Source organism: Bison bison, unplaced genomic scaffold (genome assembly GCF_000754665.1).
Source record: "Bison bison bison isolate TAMUID 2011002044 unplaced genomic scaffold, Bison_UMD1.0 scf7180017864318, whole genome shotgun sequence".
NCBI classification, from domain to species: domain Eukaryota; kingdom Metazoa; phylum Chordata; class Mammalia; order Artiodactyla; family Bovidae; genus Bison; species Bison bison.
This window is the reverse complement of record NW_011494890.1, coordinates 2,567,939-2,575,925: the sequence shown is the minus strand read 5'-3', so window position 1 is coordinate 2,575,925 and position 7,987 is coordinate 2,567,939.

Genomic DNA, 7,987 nt, shown 5'->3' with positions numbered 1-7,987 from the left:
ATTGAAAGAGGAAGAAGATAAGAAAGAAGAAAAAAAGAAGTGGGTCTTCTGGTTTTCCTGTGCCTCCCAGGAGATGAAAAAAGGGAAAGAAGAATTCACTGCCCAGCCTCCTTTCCTTTGAGGGTTTGCTTTGACTCTTTTCTCTCTTTCTCTTTTTCTGTCCACCGACATTCATAGCTCCTTTCTGGTTATCTCTCTGCAAGGCCTTCTCTGCCTAATGCTGCCGCTTCTCATTTCTGCATACTCGCTTTGCCAAGAGCATTGGTATAGACTTAACTGTGCCCCAAAATTCATATGTTGAAGCCCTAACCCCAGCACCTTATAAAGTGACTATATTTGGAGCAATAGTCATTAAGAGGTGGTTAAATTAAAATAAGGCCCTAATCCAGTGTGCCTGGAGGCCTTCAAAGAAGAGGACGTTAGCCCAGACAAGAAGGCACGGGCAGCTAGGCGAAGCCTTTCTCAGGCATCTGCAAGCCAAGGGGAGACCCCAGCCAGCACCTTGAGCTTGGACTTCCATCCTCCAGAGTTGGAAGAAGATAAATTTCTGTTGTTTAAGCCTCCTAGTCTGTGGCATTTTGTTATGGCAACCCCGGCAAACTAATACCTGAAAACTTCCTTGCAGCCTGATCACACCATTACAAAGAATCTGTTTGTTACATTGTCTTGAATACCCTATCAGAGTCACATGGTTCCTAATTGACTCACCCTTTTGTGATATCCCTGGGTCTTTTTGTTTTTGTATTTTTAAGTTAATGGCCATGATAGTTTCCTAGAACAGTTTGGGTGACTAGCTGAAATAGAGATTTCAACAAGACTTTACTCCTTCTGAGAGTTCTGGGCGAAAATTCATCCTCACCTCTTCCCATTTCTGTTGCTCCAGAGGTTCTTTAGGGTACATGACTCCAATCTCTGCGTCTGTTTTCACATAACAATCTTTTCTATGTTTTCCCTTCCCTTCTCATCCAAGCATATTTGTTATTGTATTGAGGACCTATACATAATCATCCAAGGTATTCTTATTTTAAGGTTCTTAAATTAATTACATCTGCAAAGAACTTTTTCCCTAAGAAAGGTCACACTTAGAGGCTCCAGGCAAAATTTCTTCTGGAGGAATACCACTCAACTTACTACAGATAGGAAAATAAATCTAAAAACGAACTTAATAACTTCTCATCTGATTTATTATATTCAGTGAAGAATCTCTCTTGAGAAGAGTAATAAAGAAGTATCATTATTAGAAAGCATATGATCTCATCAAATTAATATAAAGTATAAGTTATTACATGTCCATATATGATTTTAACTCAAAATAAGGTGCAAGAGTATTTAAGCATAGAAAAATTTTAACTAAAATAATTTTAATGATTGAAATATGTATTTAACACATTTTAACAATTAAATAGGAAACATAATTATTTTAAAACAGCATTCTGTTGACTCATTTACAGAGTGTTTTTATGCCTACTATTCCAAGATCACACCTTTTCAAAAAAAAAAAAAAAGAGTAATGTTTCTCAAGAATCTGTGAGAATTAATTTTAGAAGATGTTTTAATATAAGCATTTATTTTACACATGATAAAATCAAATCTTTATTCATAAAGCTTTTTCATCTAGGCATGGGTTTCATACTCAAATTCCTTACCACACATCAACTATTTCACATTAGCTATGTTATGATTTTTTCCATTTTCTGGTTCTTTTTTTTTTTTTTTTGTCCGTTTGTTTGTTTTTTCTTGATGGGCTGGCAAATAGAGAACACTCTAACTGAACTATTCCTTGTCTCTGAAAATTGATAATGTCTAAAGAGAAGTCACAAATAGTCAGACACTACTGAGCAACTGAACTGAACTGAAAGAGGCATATATAAACACACAGGTCAAAATTGAGCTATTAAAGCTGGAGTTGGTCAGTTATGGTCAGACAAATGTGTGCTTAGGTAGCTTTCATATTTTTATTCTTTTGCAAGAAATGGAGAAATCATTTCTCTCTAAGGACTTGTGGTCTTGAGGAGTCTTGTCAAGTTTTCAAATATCATGTGGTTAAGATTGTTTTAAAACCTGATCATAGTGTTTAATGAACCCACTGTGCATCAATTAGAAGTTCATAAAAATCTGGTCCTACAGTGTTCATGACAAAAATATAACTATAAAGCATTTTTGTCTACCTCCTTTTCCTCTTCCTCTATAGTATTGAGTTGACCAAAAAATTCATTCAAATGTTAAGGGAAATCCTCAATGTATTTTTGACCAACCAATATTATGCTCAACTTATTTCTCTCTGTTTTTCCAAATGGGGTATAAAAAGAATGTTGCTCTCTAAACTCTGAGATGTTTATTTCACAAGAGATTTGATGATGCTTTAACATTTCAATCAGACAAAATCTTTCACATTACAATTATCTTGAATAGATCTGGCAGTTTGTAAAGAAAAATTAATATTGCTCCATGGTTATGTAATTATAATACAAGTTCTTCAAATAAAACTGTTTTGTCAATTTAAAAGCTTCTTTTGATAATAATAAACTTCAGGGAGTCATTCTAAAACGTTACAGAATTAAGATATTTTTATTTTACTTGTATGTGTTCCCTAAACATTTCCCTTCTCCCCAGGAAAAGGAGACTCTAGCACTAAGCCAGTCTTATTCCTGGTGCCTCAAGAAAAGACCAGGCAAAAAGAAAAAAGTCAAAAGAAATCAAAGCATTTCCTCTTGGGAGGCAGGCATTTCCTCTTTGGTTTATATTTGATTTATACACAGATTCAGACATTTCTATTACATTCATATTCATCAAAATGCCTGCTGAAAAGTGACACAAACATTGAATACGGCTTGTGTATTTCCACAGGAGACTGCAATCCACATCAGGCACTCGGTACAGTGACTTTTCATCTTGGTGTAACTCAAGGCTAGCTCGGAAGATGCCATGTGGTGGTGGAGTCATTAAATTTCCCCCCCATGAACCTGTGAGTTAACTTCATTCCAGATTCTTTATTTATAAAGAAATATGTACATTTAAGGGATTATTACTAAAGATTCAAAAATACAAGTACCTCTCTGTATGCAATCATCTGTGTAGTAACAATGCTAGCTGCCATAGTTAGTATCAAAAGTACGATGGTGTGGACAGCCACAGAGTCATTGATGTCTCGAAAAGTCAAGGGTGTGGAAAGCATGAATCAAACAGGATGTCTTTCTTTTTCTCATTATTTAGTAGACTGAACTTTGCAATGTAAAGGTGTAGAAGATATTTAAGAAGGAATTATAGAATTAGAAGTACTGGATATGTACAGATTTCATATCAAAGCTAAGTGTATCTGGGTTTTCCTCACCATAAAAAAGGAAATTCCAGGCAGAAAAATTGCAGCTTCATCTTAATTGTGAAACTCAGAGGGTAAACACAACTCACAAAAGTTGTTAGAGAACAGGTACCCCAAGTCAGTGACTTCTGCATTGCTTCATCGTGTCCTGCTGAGACTCTGCAACAAGTTTCCTGTTTTTCTTCCCAATAATGTCTGCTACTAGTTGTAGACACATCGTTGTTTTCCAACTTTCTAATCAAAGTTCATGATTTCCTTCTTTTTGCTCCCACTATCTTTAAGTCACTAGCAAATAAAGATATGCCCTGAAATAATTTGTGCTTGTATATTTCTAAGTGTGTCTTTGTTTTCCCACCCCTTAGCACGATGCCTAACACACATGAGTGCTCAATATATTTTGAATTGTTAGTAATTCTAGCATGAAAAACCATAGCATTTTGCTTTTACCCAAAAGCTATGTGTGCATCCTGTCGCTTCAGTCATGTCCAACTCTTTGCAACCATATGGATTGTAGCCTGCCAGGCTCCTCCGTCCTTGGGGTTCTCCAGGCAAGAATACTGGAGTGAGTTGCCATGCCCTCCTGCAGGACAATCTTCCTGACCTAGGGATCAAACCCGTGTCTCTTATATCTCCTGCATTGGCTGGCCCATAAGCAATTTTTGCACTTTGGGCAAGTAACTCATTCTCTCTAAAGCGAGCTCTTAATCAACACAGTTAACTGTTTTAATCAGAACTAAAATTCTATGGGTCTAATAGAATCAGAAAAGCCCCACAATTAAAAATGTAAAACAGTAGTCTTAGAATTTTCAACGAAATAGAATCTCGGTCTTTGGAAAATGTATTCAAGATTGAGAAAATAAGATTTGTCTTTGAAATCCCAGACAAAATCTATATCCTTAACATGGGTGCTTAAAATCAAAAGCCTAGTGATCATCATAACTAGCAGCTAGACATGCATTAGTTAGCAGCACAGCGACGGCTAATTGGTTTGGGAAAATAATACTTGATTATAACTGCCAAGTGCGTGTGATGCATCACAATGAGTGAAATAAGCCTAGTGCACGCTCTCTTCCCACTGCTCAGCTGTAGTTATTAGTGACTGCCTACCTCCCTGCCTCCAGCAACATCAGTGTCTCTAGAGCTCCTGAACCCATTTACTTTCTGTTCACTGCTTGTCACTCTGCCTGCAGCTGTATTAATACATCCCAGGAGAATTTGTTCCCATCAATCACGGTAGATGTTGTAGCCACTGTTCTGTGACAATCAACACTACTGCTAGCAGACAAAAATAATAAAAAAATAAAAACAGACTCAACTCATGAATAAGTGCAATTAAGATGCTGAGATATGAGAAGAAGAGAAAAATAAAAGATGTTTCTGCTTTGCAAGATGAATTGATACCTAAGATGTTGCTAGACACAGTATAAGAATGATTTCTGGAATGATCAATGCACTTGGGGTTAAATTTTTAGAGCGAGACTAAACCATAAGAAGGAAAGGTGTATAACCCTGGAGAACCAGACTAATTATTTCAAGTCCTTAATTATGACTCCCCTGAGTTTTATACTTAGAAAGTTAATTTTTCTCTTAGGAATTTCTTGTTAAACTTGTATTTCTGCTACAAGAAATTATTTGTTAAATAAGAAATGCCATGACTGAGCAACACTGTGTTGATCAACATTATGGTGTTGCTAAGATTTGAATAATAGTCCTAGAAACAAAAAAGAACACTTTAATACATTTTTTATTATTGTCATTACTTATGACTTATATGGACTCATAGAATTTTGAGGGCAGAAGAAAATCTGGATGTCACTCAATTACATCAATTCATTAATGAAGAAACAGAAATACTTTACCAGGGTTCTAGAGGAAATTATACCTGATCATAATAGTCTATTAATACTATAACCTGCTCATTGCTCCCTGAATACTCTCAATCTCCTTGACTTTTATCTACTTTTTTTGACTTACAAATTTCCAATATCTCATCAACTCTACTTATTCATTTTTTATTATTTGTCCCCTTCTTCCCATTACAATGGATTCACTAAGAGAACAGGTTCCTTTGGCTATTTTGTTCGTTAATGTGTCTAAAATATCTAGTGTAGTATTAATGCACAGGAAGGACTGAAATAATGCATGCTGAATAAATAATAAAGGGATGGGATAATTTACAGGCAAAAAGTCCACTGTGGAAGTAAGGGAGGAAATAGGAGAAAATACTCTCAGGCATGTAAGTGGAAAGACACTTTCTATGAATAACAATCAAAGAATGAGTTTATATATGGGTAAAGTGACTACAGATGAAGGTCTTCATATTTTAATATAAAAACCATTTGTTTTGTTCCTAGCCCAATATTGTTGTATTCCAAATGAAGTAATTGGACAAGAATATCAGTTAAAAGTGAGAGTTGAAACATCATGGAATACAACCCTTGAAGAGACTGTGAAAAATTAAAATAGCCAGTGAAAAAAACAGGAAAGAAACTCCTCAGGGAGTGGATCCCTTTAAGAAGCACTGGGAAGATGGAAGGGTCTACAGTTCAAATGACTCTTCAACATTCTTGTATATGAAAGCAACCCTTCCTGGGTAGTTGTAGAGAAGACAGACAATCAGTAGTGACCAAGATTCAGGGCTCCACTGGCCTCATGTTGCAGAGATGAAAGAACGTAGGTGCTCTAATGAAAATAGGTGATGTGATCTTGATACCGAGGGTCAAAGGAAATCTGCACTGGATGGAGGAGAGCAATGATGGCTGCAAAGATGGAAGATTGTGCTCAGGGGGCAGGATGTTGAAATTTGAGATAAGAAGTGCAAGAGTCAAGGTGAAAATGACATAGCTCAAACAAGGTGACCGTAGGCCCCAGCCAACAAGATATTTTGTATTTGTTTCTTCCTGGTCCTTTAGTCTTCATCCCACAAAAGCTTCCTGCCTTCTACCTCATTTTGCATTTCTCTGAATGGAGACTGTGTGCTTCATGAAGAGTTAAAAAGCATTTGTATTGCCTAAGCTGTCTTTAATATGTTTTAAATAATTTACGCAAAATTTACACAATGCTCCTATTTATAACATTAAATATATTCTTTTTTATCCTGACTAACCCTTTTGTCTGTGTCGATATTTCACTTTGTCATTTTTTCACTTTTTTATCAAGATATAATCTAACATAGCATTATATTAGCTTCAATAGTACAATATAATGATGTGATATATGTACATAGTATGAAACAATCATTGCAGTAAATCTAGTTAACATTAACTGCCACACATAATTATAATTTCTCTTCTTTTGATGAGAACATTTACAATTCACTCAACTTTTTCATTTGACACATACAGAGTTTATAAAAATGTGCTCTTTAACACAGATAACATTGAGCAAGTCTTTTGTTCTTAAACTTCAATTTCCCAGTTTTTAAAATATTGGTAATTCCTCATAGAGTTTCTGTATAAGCGAAATGAAATAATCTATTTTAGTAGTTCTCCTGGAACAAAATAAGACCTTACTGTTACTCTGCAACATTTACTACTATTACAAGTAGCAGTTTAAAAATTCTGTTCCAACTCTAGAATAAAACAGCTTCCCTGTGGACTTCTTTAAGCTATTTAAAAGAGGAAAAAATATAAATATACAAACTTCCCAAGTACTTTTGCAAGAACTTCCAGAGTTCTGAAAAGTTATGAGACTAACACGATTTTAAGATCAATATCTGAAAATATGTGAAAGGAAAACTACAGATGTATCAGACCCAACCAGTCCATTCTGAAGGAGATCAGCCCTGGGATTTCTTTGGAAGGAATGATGCTAAAGCTGAAACTCCAATACTTCGGCCACCTCGTGCGAAGAGTTGACTCATTGGAAAAGACTCTGATGCTGGGAGGGATTGGGGGCAGGAGGAGAAGGGGACGACAGAGGATGAGATGGCTGGATGGCATCACTGACTCGATGGACGTGAGTCTCAGTGAACTCTGGGAGTTGGTGATGGACAGGAAGGGCTGGCATGCCGAAATTCATGGGGTCGCAAAGAGTCGGACACGACTGAGCGACTGATCTGATCTGATCTCATAAAAATATTATCAACTATGGTACAACAATATATAAACAAAGGTGATAAATTATGACAATGTCTGGTTTATTTCAGGAATTCAAAGGAAGTTAATATTTATAAATCAATTACTATTATTCACAGTGTTAATAGAACAAAGTAGAAAATATATTTTGTTGTTTTCAGTCACTCAGTCTTGTCTGACTATGCAACCCCAAGGACTGTAGCATGCCAGGCTTCCCTGTCCTTCACTATCTCCCAGTTTGCATGGGGAAACAGTGGAAACAGTGTCAGACTTTATTTTTGGGGGCTCCAAAATCACTGAAGATGGTGACTGCAGCCATGAAATTAAAAGAGGCTTAGTCCTTGGAAGGAAAGTTATGACCAACCTAGATAGCATATTCAAAAGCAGAGACATTACTTTGCCAACAAAGGTCCATCTAGTCAAGGCTATGGTTTTTCCTGTGGTCATGTATGGATGTGAGAGTTGGACTGTGAAGTGGGCTGAGCACCAAAGAATTGATGCTTTTGAACTGTGGTGTTGGAGAAGACTCTTGAGAGTCCCTTGGACTTCAAGGAGATCCAACCAGTCCATTCTAAAGGAGATCAGCCCTGGG